This window comes from Haliaeetus leucocephalus, unplaced genomic scaffold (genome assembly GCF_000737465.1).
Source record: "Haliaeetus leucocephalus isolate CR32 unplaced genomic scaffold, Haliaeetus_leucocephalus-4.0 Scaffold889, whole genome shotgun sequence".
In the NCBI taxonomy this organism is placed as follows: Eukaryota; Metazoa; Chordata; class Aves; order Accipitriformes; family Accipitridae; genus Haliaeetus; species Haliaeetus leucocephalus.
Window position 1 is genome coordinate 2,449,809 of NW_010973325.1, and position 17,507 is coordinate 2,467,315.

Genomic DNA, 17,507 nt, shown 5'->3' on the forward strand with positions numbered 1-17,507 from the left:
TCCTTCTCCCTCCCTGTCCCTCACTGAGTAAATTCAACTTACTCTGATTTCAGATCAGTATTTGAATAACCTACCTTATTTTCTCTGGGATATATTTGCAAAAGTTATAAGCTGCTACTTGGAAGTTGGAAATACCATATGTAAATCAAAAATAATCAAATAAAACTTTGCTCTTCTCATATTTCATGCCAATGATCTATAAAAGTGTAAAAACATAACCTGCATGATATTCAGAGATCAAATACAGGGATGAATATCTCCTCTTCCCCCCCGTTTTAGTTCACAGGAGCAATGTATTCCTGTGCAAAACCGAGGACAGGACTTAGTAGAAAAGTCTTTACATACCTTGCTTTTATATAGCAGCTTGCTGTAAAACTCAGCAGATGTTTGACTAACTTGATTTAACTTTTTCCAAAATGTGAAGCTTTTTAAACAGCTTTTGTTTGAAAATAATCATCTTTGTTTGTAGATAAAACCATAGCTTCTTATTCTCTGCAAACTAACATACATGCAATTTATTCATTTGGGTTTTGCCTTCTAGAGACAAATACCTTCAAAGAAAAAAATGTAGTTTTGCTTTGGTTATAAAGTTTTTCTTTCTTCCCTTTGTTTTATGAGAGAAATCCACCCTTAGGTGGATAGAACGGAAATCCCATCACTGAAATTCCTCTAAACCTCTGCCTTGCATAAATGCAGGCCACGAACACAGTAAAAGAATAATTAAACAACAAATAAATGAAATAAGAAGCAAAATATGTGGGTTTCCCCCTCTACCACCCCTGCCTCTCTTCTTCTTCTTGTTTTTTTTGTTTGTTTTTTTTTAGGTTTTGTTTGTCTCACCTTTTGGTTTTCCGAGATTTTTCAAGAAAACTTTTTGCCCTTGCCAAAGTATCTGTCTCTGTTTTGAATTCTCCTCATACTGGAAAGTGATTAAGGGAAGAACTGTTTACCTGTAGTCCCACCAAATGAACCCAAGAGAGTGAAACCTTCTGAGATCAGTCCAATTAAGCAAGTGTCAAAGATGAGGATACAATCTCATTTATCTCCTTAAATGACAACTGACCCCTTTTTAATCCTTTTTTTTTTTTTTTTTACAGTGTTCTTTATTCTGTTTAAAAATAAACAGTGCTCCTAGGGTTTCGCATCTTTATTATTTCTTTAGTTTCTGGAAAATGGAATAGGTTTTCCTTAAATAAAGATAATTAACTCTACTGAATTCTTAGGACTATCTTTCTTCAAGTCATCATAGCACATACACATATAACCACAAAATTTGATTGGTCATTATATTTGAACAGAAATTTAACTTCAAAATAAGTTAGTAGATATCATATTACAATGGACTGATCACTAACCAAGTTTTAAATTGTATAGACATTTTAATTCCAATTTCATTATCATGTTCTTGCCCACTAGCAAACACCTAATTTAAGCTATAGCTTTTGGATGGATCAAATTCCTATTTTTAATCACAATGAATATAATGAAAAAGGAAAAGTTTCCAAACAGTTTAACTGGAATTCTGAAGTTTCTCTCTCAGTACACAGTGCCTATACGACAACTCATTTTCATTTATTTATTTTGGTAAAATAAAGTTCACTCAACTCTTCCAAACCTCCAGTAAGGTTTTGCTCGGGCAACGATTAGAGCTCCTCACATGTTCCCTCAGAACTGGGTTGCCCAGTCATGTTGATTGTGCTACTAAATCTGCTCTCAGCAAGCAACGGGTCTCCCCCATGGAGCGAGATGATGTTAAGCTTTTAACACACCTTGGAGGGAAGCTGTGACAACAGTCAAGGTGACAGTGGCTGCTGAATGCTACCATATCGCTGAGATCCCTCTCTGCAGGAAATAGCAAGGTCTGTGACATCCAGAAAGAGCTAACAGCGTAACTCTTTTCCTTAATATGTGACAGTCCAAATCATTTCCTTTCAATGTTAGTACCAAAAAGCCTGTCTGTCATTAACAGATGCCTAGACAAAGAGAAGCAGAGACTGTTTATCACATGAGAACACTGTACTGGGAATAAGTATGTATTTTCTCCTCAGTTGAGAAATGTTTTCTCATAATTTTGTGAAATAGCCTTCTTATTTGACTTCTTTTTTAAGATGCAGACTACACAACTAATTTCTTTTTTTTTACTTATTCCTGTGTGCTACCTGTACCTTGTCAAAAGTCCCTCCTATTCTGGCCAGTTCGCCTCATCAGTTCTTCAGTAAACATTCCCAAGAAACTTCCATTTTTATTTGCTTCCTACTACTCATTTCTGTTCCCTTCACATGGCATATATTATTTAGATTACATCCTGTGACAAGTTTCAGCATTCTTGGTAAATGAGCATATCTTGTTTGCCAAATGTTAGCAATGGTTGTACCCTTTTCTTACACCTATGTGTGGTTAATTCTGACTTGGTGAATGAAACGTCACCTCTTCTGTATTGCTAGAAAGCCGGTGAGAAGCGGTGTTGGTAAAAAAGCTGTTTTTCTAGGTGGTAAATGGTAACATATCACTGAATTCCAGTAACACTTCTTCAGTTTCCACAGGTCTTAGGATAGCATCCTTCTCCTCTTCCCATTTTTCCTTTTTTTGCATCAGCTCTACGTCACCCTGTGCAGAGCTGATGTCAGACCATGGACCAAAAGTAGGATGCAAGCATTATTACCAAATAGCAGCTGTCTCCAAACATTCCTGTTTCTTAAAGAAACAAACAAATAAACAAAGAAGCATGATAAAAAGTGCAGAAGACATGAAAATGTGATTTGAGTTCATGTTGATTCCCTCACTCAAATCTAACATCAAGTTTCAGACAAAGAAATCAAGTTTTGCTTAGCACAGGCAAAAATGTTTGAGGTAAGAGCACCAGAAAGAAATCTGTCGGTTTGGTTTTGATATCCAGTTTCATAAATAATTAAATAACCATTACTAAGAACACAGTGTTATCAAAGAACCTTAAGCTGTATAATATTATCATGTTTGCTCTCTATTGAGAAAAAAATAACAGTCAATCTATCTACTTCTTAAAGCTGAAGCTGTATATAATTTGATAAATTGTGTGTTCATTTCCAGTCTGATACAGAAACTATTTACTTATACTGACGTAGTTAAGAGGAGATAATCCTGAAGAATTTACCGAGAGATCATCCTCAAAAGATTGAGAAGTAATTCTGAATAATCTCAGAAAAATCCAGCTGCTCAGATAGTGTACACAATACTTTTCTATGGATATAAGGCTTTCTGATGGTGTCATGATGGGCGCAATGGATAGTCAGTTTTCCTGTGTTAACTTCAAGCCCATTCATTTCAAGTTTTAAGGTCTGTGATATTAGGGAGGTTTGTATTTCTTTGGAACCAGCTGATTTGTCTCTGACACATAGACATAAATACAGTAAACAGTGATTCAGTGTTAGCCAAGGTACCAGAGCTCACCTCTGCATCAATCATCAGGTCTGTTACCTTTGCAGACCATGTTCTGCTCTGCTGTTGTTCTCTGAGCTGGCAGCACTACCTAGTTGTATTTTCTTATAGCATTACGTATGCTGAAGAATCATTTTTCCTCATTCACCATCTTTTGTGTTCTGGCCATGAGATTCCTGAATGACTGAGTAAGAGCTGCAGGGCTGGTCAGAATTTACTTTCCTTCCTTTCCAGAAAAAAAGTATGATAAAAATACATGACAAAAGTACAGGCAAAAGTTTTTCAATCTCCACATAGGAACAGTTGTTAAATTTTCCTAGACTGGATGACGAAGAGGAAAGAGGGAGAGGTAACTTTTCTCAAGATGTCAAAATTTTCTCTTTAAAGACGGCAGTTTCAGGAGAAATAAAAAAATCTGTCAACTGAAGGCATATTCATTCCTTAAGCAACTAATTTCATAGTGGAAAATCTAAAATTGTTTTAGAAGTTTTTGAGGTGGCACTTTTTTTCTTTTTTCAGTTTTATCATTAACAGGATACATTAAGTCTGACAAAATGTAATGTTTGTTGTTTTACCATTTAGGACTTCTCAGAAAAACTTCTTGGTCTGGAGCTAATACTGCTGTAGCACTAAGCTCTAAATTATCTCACCATAAATATGTCTTCCACAATAATGACAGAAGTGTTACTGTAATCCACAGTTCTTGTTTATTCCCCAAATATCCTTATTTCTGTTTGAGAGCGCAAGGAATGCACAATGAATATTTGAATTTGTTTTTTTGTGTCTTGAATATTTGTTCAAAATTTCCTATATTGACTTAAGATAAAACTTAATTTCTATGAAAAAATTGTAACCTGTTGCATAATTATTGCACAAGATTTTGAGTGTGGGGTTTTTTTTTAATGAGGATTATATTATTTTTGTTATATTTTTCAGTGGACTATAAAAACCAACTTTAGCTAGTAGACAAAAATTAACTTTTGTAGGCAGTTGCAAGAAAAATAAACCGATGTATTTCATGTATCTCAAAGTATGTAAGGACATAAACCAATACCTTGGGCATGTGTTTTTTTCTCAGTGTGAAGATTTCATGATTCTTGAAACTAAATTATTTTGGGAAAAAAAAAAAAGCTGGAGGGCAAAAAACAGGCTGTAGAAACTCTCTTCTTTGACTAACTTTTGTGACTATTCTAAATTGATCACTTGTTTCCCAGACTAATCTCTAAACAGAGGGCATATCCCTTTCACTTGCAAAATACTCTCACACAAAATGAATTACCTTCCCACCACCTTGGTTACTTGCCAGGGAGTACTTTATTTTTCCACTAGGAAAAAGAAAATCAGCTCGTATTTTGCTTGCTAGAGCCTTCTGCATTTTAATTCTGAACTCTGAATGAACATCAGAGAGGCCTTATGATGTTTTGCACAAAAGTGCCTGTGTTCATAGTTTTACTCAGGGCACCCAAAATAGCATGCAGTAAGCAGTGTCATACTGTGAGTTTTCAAAACTAAAAGCAGAAGTGACTTATACTGGCAGGAAGCTGTAACTCCTAAAGCTTTCCGAGGATCTGTGAAGTAAAAGAGAACTGCTTACTTCTCTGCATCAGATGTTTAATTCAACTTTTACAATACCCATTTCTTTAAACCTAGAAGGCCCTGAGGTTACACAGGTAAGATCTCTATCTTTTTTTCCTTTATTATCTTCAAAAATCAAATTTAAAACTTTTAGCTATGTGTCTCCAGTGCAAAAATCATAACAGGCGAGACAAACCCAAAAGCCACTCAAAACCTCCAGGAGGAGAAATCTGCTTTTGTTGTTTTCTCACAGTCCACCAACTAACTTCTATAGCTGTGGAAATCCAACTTTCTAAGTTGGATTTACCAGAGGAAATACTTACTATGACTGTTTTGTGTTCAACTGGCATATTAAAATATTCATGCTGATTATCTATCTGTTTTTGCAAGACCCCCACCTCTGACAGACTGCTTGCAATTGCTTCATCTACACTCATGCAAGTGATTGTCGCTAAAATGTGCTTACAATTTCTGAGGGTGATATCAAGAAGAGTGAAAAGTCTCTTGTTTTACAGCAACACTTAGAAGTACTCCCTGGCTTGCTACTCTCCATTCTACTGTTGCAATAATAATAATAATAATATATCTTTTTAAATTTTGTCTTAACTTTACGTTCACCTTTCTGTTCCCATTTCTCTTTATAATCCCACACCTAGCAACAGCAAAGTCTTTCAGACCGCAAAAAAGGGATGCCTCTACCTTTGTTGGACGTCGTGTAAAATGGCAATTTGTTAGTAAATAAGATGTTCAAAGAGCAGTGCAGTATATATACTATCAAAATATTTGTATTGTATGTTTCTTTCATAAGCCTTCTATTAGGAGGTATAGCTAAAATTTATTTTTCATGTTCAAACTCTCTGATTAGACTGTAGTCAAGAAACAGACAGTAGAATATAGCCCAGAAATATTTAATAGCTGTTGATCGGTTATTAAAATGAAAATGTCTGTCAGCTTGTTCATTTCTACAAATTATTTTGGTATGAAATGGGTAGGAATTACATGGCTTTTGGATTATATAATTTTTTAATAGATTGTAATTTAGAATCAGTTGTGGTTGCAAAAACACTCCAGATAGATAAACTACTTTTAATTTATATGGGGATAAATTTGCACTAAGGTGCAAAAATTGATCTGTGGACACAATTTGAGAAGTTATAATGATACATTGAAATGTTCAGCGTTTTTCTGTTAGAAGTGTTGAACCAAGCACTTACATAAAATGAATATAGGGCTGTGTCTGGAGTTCAGGCTTTCTGCATTTTTACAGCCTAAAAAATACATTGGTGTAAGAGCTAGCAGACAATGAAAATCCATTCTTGGAATTATTTTTATGTAAAGGAGGGAGGAAGAAAGAAGGGCTTGCCCAGAAAATACTCTAAGTAGCTTAAAATTGAAGAACAAAATTACAAATCTACTATGGAAAGCCATGCATTTTTAAAACCAAAATGTAACTATTTTAACCTAGTGTTAGGTAATTTATGAAATTATAATGCACATTTTACATTCTGAACTGCTGGTATGTAGAATATTTTAAAAATGAACTCAGTATGTTGCCTCTCTGTTTCAGAATGCTTTACAATTACCAACCTGAAGTAAATATCAGACAATATCAGCACATTTTGTTTTTGAAATAAGAAAGCAATATGTGATATGCTATACGGGCAGATTTTAATGATGCTCATGGTTTAAGCTACCTGTTGCTTTTCATCATTGCCTGGTGTTTTATATGCTTTGGTACTTTATAACTCTTTGGGGTGAAATTGCCATGGTGTAGTCTTTGCATCACGTTCACTATAAATATACTTGGAAACTTGTTGTTAGCTTTATCAGAAAGATTTGGCTATTTCTTAAATCATTTTAATTTAAAACAGGTAATTTTGCCAACAGATCTAACAATGCAATAGATAATACTGAATTAAAGCATTAGCTCTTTTGTAGGTGAAAACCATTATTCTCCTTTTACTCTGCAAGTCACAGAAAGTCTTGATTTCTACCACAGGCAGCAGAAATGGGTTCCATCACAGTCCCTTAATATTTTTCCCTGTTTCAACTATGTTCCCAAGCCCTTTTGAGTCTACATGATGCTAAAGGAAGAAAGGTGTAATAGAATGTCTTCGTTATCCATCCTTTCAATCTTCTTAACCCAGAAAAATACTTGTTTCTGAAGATGAATGAATTGAGAGGCCAGAGAGTGTGTCTGGCAACCTCAACTATCCTGAGTATTGCAGGAGGTTTCATTCCAGACCTTACTAAGTAGACAAGGTACATATCCATCACAGAGGAGGTTGATGAGAATGGAGCAATGTCAATGAGACCACATGGGATGGACCTGGGAACATAATTGTGCTTTGGATACACAGATCCAGGTCTCCTTTCCACAGCCGCATTGCCTGTAGCATAAAAGGAATTGCTATTGCTGCTGCTAACAAGCTGCAACTGTTAACAATGTTTGCAAAAGGACATTACTCCCAGGCTTTCTATCAGGGACACAAACATAGTGAAGACCTTGTAAATGGAAGGCGATATTAAATTAGAATCCTTCATTCTCAGGCCACAGACCTAACTGTTAAATCAAACTCCTTTTTGAGACAACAGAATTAGAAACATTCAAATAAACAACATAAAGGATATCCCATTGGGAAAAAAAGAAAAAAGAAAGAAAGAAAACCTCAGTAAAAGACTTCGTGTCTGCACATATAGTACTGGAACTAAAAATACGATAATACCTGAAATAAGGTTACTAAAACTATATTAAGGGAGAACTCTAAAGTATATATTCTGATGGAATGTTAAATTTTTGGAGGACAACTCTTTTTTCCAGTGGCACTATTTTTTTTTTTCCAGCTTATGAGTGACAGTTGTTGCAACCTTAAAATTGCTAACTAAACATTAGAGGAAGTGTTAAGCTGTCACTTAACATTTTCCTGGTTTACTTTTTACATGGATTCATGACACATTGGGAGCCAAAACACATCCCAGTAGAGTAAATTAGAAAATATAAATAACAAAAGAATAACTGAATTCAGTGTGACTGAGCCCTGTCTTTATGTATTAATCCAGATTCAAATCTAGCCAGGATAAAATCTGTCTGCAGAATAAACTCTTTTTCAGTATTTTACAGACCTTTAAGACAGTCAGTGGTAAATAACATGGGTAAATAAAATAGCAAATTAAAGTTCTTGAAGTTTTATTTTGCTTGACAATTTTCTGTTTAAAAATGGTTTTACAACTATTTAAGCAATATTGTATATTGTTATTATATTAACAAATATTTAAAATGCCCTGCCCTCAGTCTCATGCAGTATAAAGAAGATTTGTGGCTTTTCATTGTTAGAATTCTGATAGTGTAGTCAAACTGTTGAGTTCTCTTTAAATACAAAGACTACAAAAATTAAAAAGGATTTAAAGAGACAATGCTTGGCAAATGTAAAGACACTATGGTTACACACTTCTTTCCCTTTAGAGAATCTTCTCAGAATGGTGAATAGGATATGTAGAATATGCGGGGAACAATTTACAAGGCAACATAGTCAATTTTTCGTCTTGTGGTGATAAGTTGAAGTGAGATAATACCATCTGTCAAAACCAGTCAGAAAAAAACAGGATCAAAAGACTTTGCAAAGAAAACTGTATCTAATGTCTCTCTAACAATTTAAAATTGTTAAATGAGATCTAGATATTCAAAACAGAATTTATCAGGAGATGGAACAAGGAGCTATGTCTTATATTGCTTCGTAAACAGATTGTGGTTCACTGGATGTGGTCACAGGTGAACAGAGCTCACTTCCTAGGAGTTTTACCCATGGTCACTAAACACAGGAGCCAAAATCTGAAATGATGTGAATCTTTGTTAAATCATTAATCTGTGATTTCTGGATGATTGGAAGCACTCTGAAAACGTCAAGAAGACTGCCAACAAACTTCGTAAATAAAACTGAGAAAATCATAACACAGCAGCATGTAAGAACTTGTATAATCCAAAATACTCTAAATATTCTCTGCATATTTTTTGAAATTTACTGAAAACAGTCATACAAGCACACATGCCCATACACAAAACCTTGCTCTGTGTTACATGTTGACATGAAGAGTATGAATGTGCAAACTGCAACAGAAGCTCCATAGTGCCTTGGTGCATTCGCACGTATTTTTCAGAAGATGGACACAGACTAGGAGTAGTCCTAACTTTGGTTGTCTTTTGACTTATCCATGACATTTCAGGTGCTGAGAAATGAGATTTTTTTCTCTAAATGGTGCAAATGCCTTCTCTCTTTCATCCTTCAGATGAAGAACACAAAAAGAGACCATTATCCAAGGGTCCATGAGTTGTGACAATGGGCCGCACTCATGAGGCCCTTCCCAGGCACCTCAGCTTCCAGTGGAGTCCACAGAAAACTTGAGGGAAAGAATGAAGGGAGAAGAGGTCAATAATGGTGCAACCTATAAACCCCCCATCTTTGCTAACAAATTGGAAAACAGTGTTAGTTTCAATTACTGCCCTGTTCATCTTCAAACAGCTGATCTCTCACTCTGTCTCTCTCCATGAGATACAGATAGCCGTCGGAGAAGATTAAGGGCATTGCTGGTGCTCTTTTTATCTGTCACTGTGATATATATTGGCTGGGCCAAAATTTACCCTTAACAGTAATTCCCAATGGTAGATGAGCTAGAATGATTTATGCTACTTTATATCCCATGAGGTACCCCTGGAAAATAAAAAGACATTTCCAGACAAATTAAGATGACAACCAGACTTACAGAACGAAAATGTGGTAAGTGTATTGGTTTTCCCCTAACACCAAATTTAACATATAAATTGAATTGGTTTCAAATGCCAGATCATTAGATAGCTGGCATACACAGCTATTTTCATAAAAGACTGACCCATGAAATGTATTAATAGCATTTGGAAATGTCACATAGAGATAAACTGTGCTGATTGCTCAGCTTTTCGTATGTGCGCTTTCAGGAGTGTGCAGGTGTTATAAAATTAGACCCATTTCCTGGTGCTTTACATGTAATATTATTCTACTCAATTGTTTATCATCTCAGCTATTTTTTAAGTGATCATCTTATGAAAATATTTTTTCCCACATAAAGATTACAGGAAAACAGAGCCTAGACTCAAAGACTGTCACAGTTTGAGCCCAATTTGACAGTGTGGAGACTAGCTGGGCTCAGTTACCTGAACATTTTAATCACAGCTAGATGAGATTTTTTACAGGGGACACAACTCCCCTCACCTGCGGAGGGAAGATGGTGCCCTCCAGGAGGAAGATCAGACACGTCAAGCACAGCAGTCCCTACTGTGCAGAGGGACTGCAGGCCCAGCTGTGCACATAAGGACAGGTAGCAAATTTCTCAAGAAATACATCAGTAGGAGCAGCTAACACAGAGCAGCACTGCAAGCTGCGTCTGATGGGAGCACACCAAGGCCAGATCCTGAAGCGTCCTCTCTTGATGGGCAGAGCTAGTTTCACCACCACCATCTGAACGACCCAGACAAGTAACTGCCTGCTCTTAGCAACCGAGCATTAACAAAACCAAACAAAAAGTTCCTATTACACTGAGTCCTTAAAACCAAACCTAAGAATTAAGTTACATTAAAAAAAAAAAAAGCTTTTCTCAGTAGACGATATTGTTTATTTCCCTCAAATGAAGCTATTCTGTCAGAAGAAAAAATTTAAAGCAAGAACTTACCGCCAAATATAGTGTCTACAAACATGGGTTTGTTGCCTGTATGAAGCATTCATAGAAACTCTGAAATGTAAATTTATAATCACATTTTCCAGTTATATTATAAAAACTGGAAATGTAAATACTTCAAAGATGTGAAAAACTTACGTTGTCATAAATTATGGATTTTTGCTTTTCTGTCTATTGGGGTTTTTGTTCTGCAGTTTTCCCTTTTTTTTCCTTTCTTTTTTTTTGTTTTGTTTGTTTTTTCCAATACATAGCCTCTCCAGAATAACAGCTGATTTCTAAGTGGAGAAATACTGCTTAAGTCTGACCTACTATAACCTGATTCGGTGCATTTTGTTTCAAATGAAAACAAGTATTGCTGAGTATTACTAATCACAAATGTCAGAGAGTAAAAAGTATACTATTTCAGTAGGATATCTGAAGATCAACTCTGTTGGAACAATTTCAGTGGCCTTTTACAGTCAGCAACTTTAGATTTCTAGGAATTTGTAATTGTTGTGTGTAGGCTTTCTTTTTTTAAGTCTGGGTATGTTGGAGCAATGCTCGCTATACCTAAACCAGGGAAGTGAGATGAGCCTACAGGCCCACATAGCAGAACCTATTGGAGAATGAACCGATGTCACTAAAAGACTGAAATTGTATTCACCTGTAATGCATGAAAAATGTGAGTTTTAATATGTATGTCACAAAATCATAGAAAACAATAAATTGAGGAAACAAAGAAAACTTAGGTTTGCTTTGATGTGTTTTCACAACCAAAAGAAACATTTCCCTTTTTTCTACACTATCACATAGTATCTATGATTTACATACTGTAGTATGATACCATAGTAGTATGACTTTATGATCATATAGATCATAAATCATAGTAACCATATGGAGGAAGAGCATTCTGGTAATCAGCTGTGTTAAGTAAGGATTCAAATGTGTGAGAAAAAGTTTCCTGAAGATTTTTTTTTTTTTTAATATACTAGAAAACATGAAGAAATGTCAAGTCCTTCAGATAATATTATTCCTCCTGTCCAATCTAGAGACAAATGGTTTCTAAAAAGTGTTCCTCTTATAATTCAAAGTAACTTGTACCAAGAAGACAAATAGTGTGTTTTATAAGAATTTCAAACATTATTTTAAGCTAGTTAATCTATGAAACATCTTTGTTCTGGTCTAATTTCCTTTACTGGATTCATCTGTCTCTAACTAAAATGCAAAACATCTCTAACAGAGGAACTGTAAGCTATACTCCTAATTGTAAATTAATACTTACATATTTAACAAGATGTACCTTGATCCTCACTAATATTAATATGAACTCAGAAGTGAAAAAACTTGCTCAAAAATAAAATATTTCTGTGGGGATGACAATAAGACTAAGAATGTAGTTCATCTGACCTGTTTGTAGATGTCTTTTAGGTAATTTATTAGGTAAGGTTAATTGTCAAGATCTTATTTAGACAGAAAGAGGGTGATTTAGGCTTTGTATGTTTGTACCTTTCTTTTTGTATGTTTGTACCTTTACTGCATTGTACCTTTCTTACAATGCAGTAAACCACAGATGCCTTTCTCTTTCCATTGACTGCTGAGGGAACCTGCACAGGCATGTTACGCTAGGTCTTTAACTTTCAGGTGCTTAAATTATTAAATTCAGTCTTAAGGAAACATGGGAGCCTCAGGCTTTGTATTATTAAAAAGAAATATGCTATCTATGCCATAAAGAATAATCATTCACAGGCGTGAAAAAAACTTAGATAAACTCTTAGGTTATTAACAGGCCTGTAACATCTATGAGTCAACAATAAACACTGTAATATTTCATCTTGTAGTCACAACTTTTCAATAAAGAGGAGCTTTATTCCATATTATGTTCTGTTCTTCTGATAATAAAATTAATTTTTCTACCTCATTTAGCAGTTGTATTCAGCAGGCAATGATTCTGGGAGTAGAATTAATTCACACAAACAGTACTAATAAAGGTAATGTAATAAAATAATAAAAAAGTAACAAGTAAAGCTAACCAAAAAAAAGGGGGGAAATTAAACATTTTGGACATTGTAACTTTGGCCAAGGCTCTAATATATCTTGTCAAAGTGACAGTGGGTAACTGTGGAGAAGCACTGGATGTTTTTTACTCAGCAGAAACTGTGAATAAGTTTGATTTAACTGAGGCAGAGAGGCTGCAAATTGATTTCTTGATTCATTTAGGACACAGTCAGAGGTAGCATATAGAAAACCCTAGAGAAAAGAGGACAGCATTATTGTTTCCTTCCTTAATAGGTGTAAAAGGTTGGAACTCTGTCAAGTGGAGGCAAGTTCATCTGTGTAAAAGACAATGTAAGGTATTTGCCCATCAGACACATCGATTGCTTGATGCAAGGGAGAACCAGAGGTGACAGCCTCAGCAGCCGCTGACAGCTTGCTGCCTCCCACATCTGGGGGAAGGAGATAACCGGGCGATGCTGAGCCAGCCCAGCCCTGCTGCCAGTCACAATGCCAAGCTCGGGCATGCAGGCGGCAGCTGCAGTGCTGACAAATCACAGGAGGTTTATTAGTCACGGCCTGCTCGGCCTTGCCCTCTACTGCTTCATGAAGTTAACAGTTAGTTAAAAATTGGTTCAAAATTAGTCCACAGCTAGTTAAAAATCAGTTCGAAAAAATCAAATTCAAAATTATATATTCTCAGATCCCTCTCGCAAGAGAGGAAATGAATTTAAAGAAAACAAATAACCCTTTTCAAGCTTTGAAAAACTAAAATACTAAACTATGGTTTTCACATGAAAACCCCACCATTTTTATTTTTAAACACCAATGTATTTATAAACAATGGGCATAAAATACCATGGGCACAGTTTTTAGTTTTTAAAAAGAAGTTTCATTCAAGTGGCTTGTACTGAAGTCACAATGACTGAAAACATCTTTAGAGGGCATACCTCAACAGTAATTGCTTTAGATCTTCAGGACTTCTCCATTAGGTAGCTAGCTATAGATACATATTGGTAAGTTTGCATAAAAGTCTGTGAGTTTACCACTATTTACCATTTATTTAAAAAATGAACTACATACATAAAAAAAGGAAACAATCTGATATCATGTCCATTAAATCACATATAAGCTCCTTAATTAGCAAACATAAGTTGGGGTTCATTTTTGATCATTTACAAGGCCACAACCTGGCTGTGCAGCAATAATCCACCAGTGATATTAATGACGTGTTAAAAACCCATCCTTTTTAGTGTTGGAAATTATTTTACACTTTGAACTTCTGAAATACTTCTAACAATGCAGTAACTGTATATACATTTAGTTTATGCTTTGTTTTCCAATATTCATAATGCCTTTTAACTCTCCCATTTCTAAATCTGTGATAAAGAAAATAAAAATAATTATGCCTTTCTCTCGTAACCATCTTGCAAGTTACAATTACAGCAGGGGAATCATTTACCACTTTTTTAGATTCATTTGCCATTTGCTGATAACTTTAAGCAAAACCCATGGAGTTCAATTTATTCCATTAAACTCAACCCAGTCAAAGACCTCTTTCTATAAAGAATGAGAAAGCCAGGAAGAATCTTGGTTATCGGGTGGGTAAAGTGATTAAGCACCAAGTACTTTCTATTTTGCACTGATTCTTGTACTGAGCCAATCTTTGTGATATTTATGTATCAGTTAGGAAATTGTGCTAAAAATCTTATCAAAAGGCATTATCTTGAAATATTAATTTTCTTTCCATTCTTTTCATCCTTCTGCCTCCTACACAGAAAAAAAACCCATTGTTTGGGGGATATTGTCTAAGCATTCTAAAGAGGTATGAGCATTTGGATTTGGATTTAGATGTAGTGAGGTTGGAAGGAGTTCTTAGATATTGTATTAAGATGCTGAACAAACTGAACACTATATAAGAAAAAACGCTGTGACATGAAGAGATTAACCTTAGCCTTGAAAAGAAACAGTACCATCTTTACTAAGGAGATGAAGCCATAAACATGCTGTAAGCATCCAAGCCACTCTCCTACCTTATCAGGCATTTTCTCCCTTCAAACCTTCTCTTCTATTGTACAAGTAGTAAATAACCTAGCAAAAAAAACTTTTCTTTTTTTTTTTTCTAGTTTGTTCAATTCATAGCATACAATTTCTCCATTCAAACAACAAACAAGAGGGGCTGACCAGGGGCAGCAAAAGTGGCTGGTGTTAGAAGAGAGGGAAAAGGCAGCCTAAAGTCATGGTGCTACTGAAAAAACTTATGTTAAACTATAAGCTATAAACTATAAACTCTCCTTTAAGAGGATTGGAGAAGAGCAAGGTAGCACTCTGAGGGGGTAAAAAGGTGACTTCTTACAATTCATTTACCATTTAGCACAAAAAGAACTGAATTTTTAGTACAGAACAATGTTCTACTGAGAGCCGGTGGAGGAAGTGCTCTTCAAGGTGAAGTGCTTTCATTGTAGATGAATTATGTGGCCTGTATACTGAATCAGTTGCTGTTTCCACAAAGATGGCATTATAAATCCAAATAGACCGAACTGCAAGAATCCTGATAATAGATCATATTTTGCTTTAAGATTGCCTTTTCACAAAGCCTGCTTGGTCTCCATTTGATCCCAGCCACAAATAGTTCAGCATCCAGTTTGATATCACTTTGAAAAAAAATCAAGTGATGTGATCTACAGATAAAAATGCCCTCTCTTCCTGTTTATATGAACCAACTGGATTTGTATGAGATAACTTTTTTTTTTCCTTCTGATTCTCTTTAACAGAGAAAGATATTCTTTTGAAGCATTTCACAGAATTCGATCAGCTTGGAATTTTTCAACTTTGAAACAGCTCAGAGTTCAACTGTTTCCTCAAGGTAAAATATTTTCTTCAAGCTAATCACAGTTTTAAGCAGTAGAACTGTTCTATTTATTTATTTTGAATATTGCTCTGTGTGTTCTGTAAAAGTCACCTGATATCAAGTAGAGAAAATGGCAAGACATCCCAAAAGGCATATTCAGAAGATCTAATAACCCTTATCTATTCCCTGTTCTAGCTGCCATGTTACCTCTTTTCTTTTGGGGGCTGTGTGTGAATGTTTTATACATTTGTTTCTTTTAGTTTTACCTAATCCTTCTTGACACCATTTCAGCAATGAGTAGAGTCAGCACATTAGATTTATTGGTTAATCTACACAGTAGAGCTTATTTTCATGTTCTGCGAAAGCTTGAAGCCCTTGTATTTATTTGTTTGTTAGGAAAATTGTATTTTCTATCCAGTGTGGCATTTTTATTTTGTTTTCACATTGCTATGCTACCGCTTTTTGCGTGGATAACAGCCCTGGCCCCTTCCCAGAGTGGGGGATTTCTGTGCCGTTCTTAAGATTCCATAGCACCATGCCAATACCTTGTCCCTGCTTCTACTCCTTTGTTACCGCACAGCTGTGAGGGTGAAATAGTACAATAACATAATCAGCATTAGCAATGCACATTTTGAGTCATATTTCAGTTAAGGGCAAGGAGGTCACAGAAGTAATTTGAAGGAAAATGAGAGTGAAAATGTACAGAATTCACTTTCCTGTCTGACAGTTGTTGGTAATAACAGCAGGAACTCAATTAAAATATTAGTGCTCTTTTGTACATCTGTCTCTATAGTAAAACTGTGAGACCAAGGAGTAATCCCAGTTTATCTCTACATGAATTTTCAGCCAGTTGTCTAAATACTTTAATCTTAGGATTTTTTAAACAGAGTGCTAGTGAAATTATGATGCACTACTGAATGAAGTTTCAACCCAAGGTAATTGAGAACATCTCTGTATTTTGCAAACACCCTGCACAGGAAAATACCCTCGCATTCATTACACTGGTATATGATGTCCTTTATGAAAGCAGTTAAATATATTTCTGTGATTTAGGCACTGATTTTCAGAGTGGCCTTTTAATTCTGAGTGTCCAGAGGACAGATGTTTTCTTTAAAATCAATGCTTAACTGTTGAAGGCTAAATAGACAGTAACACACACAATACAAAGTTCATATGCTCTGTAACTGTCTTTGAGGGACAAAAAAAAACTAAGCAAAAAACCCCCATAAAAACTAGTTGTATATTAGAAGTCCTGAACTATAGGACATCTAATAAAAAACATTTTCCATAAGAGACCTCTAAAAAGTCAAAATGCGCTGAACAGTAGTAAGCTTGGAAAAGGGAGATGAGAGGAAACTTATCATTAAGGAAGCTGCCTATGTTATCTCACAGCTCATGAGAGCTTCCTGGACAAAGCAAAACTTACCTAAAATCACAAAAAAAACCCCAACCCTTCTATTATTGTATGAGACAACAAAAGAAATTTATGATAATGGCGTATCTAACTGTTGCTCGTTTTCTTTCACTTTTGTTAACAATCTTCTTTTTATGTCTCTGAATAGTTTTCCACATCCTGTTGGCTCTCCTGCCATTTATCCACTATTTACAAGTCCTGGGCAAGAATCTGTAAAAGGACCCAAACCACCTGGAATGATAGGACATAGCTAGCATGACACAAAATGTAAATCTATTGATAAAGTCTGATAGAATGATGAGCAGTGGAATTCCGCCCAGGGAGAAATAGAGGTGTCAGTCTGCTCTTTGTATTAAATGTGCAGGGGAAACTTTCAGGTTCAACATCCTGCTGAAAGCTGGCACTAGAATTAAAATGCAAGAAAAGAATGAAATAAAGCAACATAAAATACAATAAAGCTGTACTGGCAATTCCCATCTGGGCTCTTCTTTTCACACTTGCAGGATTAAAATGAATAACTGATGTACTCAGGAATCTCATGAAAAAAGAGCTACAGAAATCATTAACCTAGGGAAT

General features: G+C 35.4%; 1 protein-coding gene across 1 annotated transcript in view; it reads left to right on the top strand.

Annotated features, from left to right (window-relative positions):
- The first annotated feature begins 4,957 nt into the window (after positions 1-4,957).
- CDH19 (cadherin 19, type 2) overlaps positions 4,958-17,507 on the top strand; it is a 71,074-nt gene continuing 58,524 nt past the window's right edge. The window contains exons 1-2 of the mRNA XM_010583296.1: positions 4,958-5,084; positions 8,128-8,129. The gene's annotated coding sequence lies outside the window, so the exon portion shown is untranslated. The remainder of the gene's footprint in view (positions 5,085-8,127; positions 8,130-17,507) is intronic.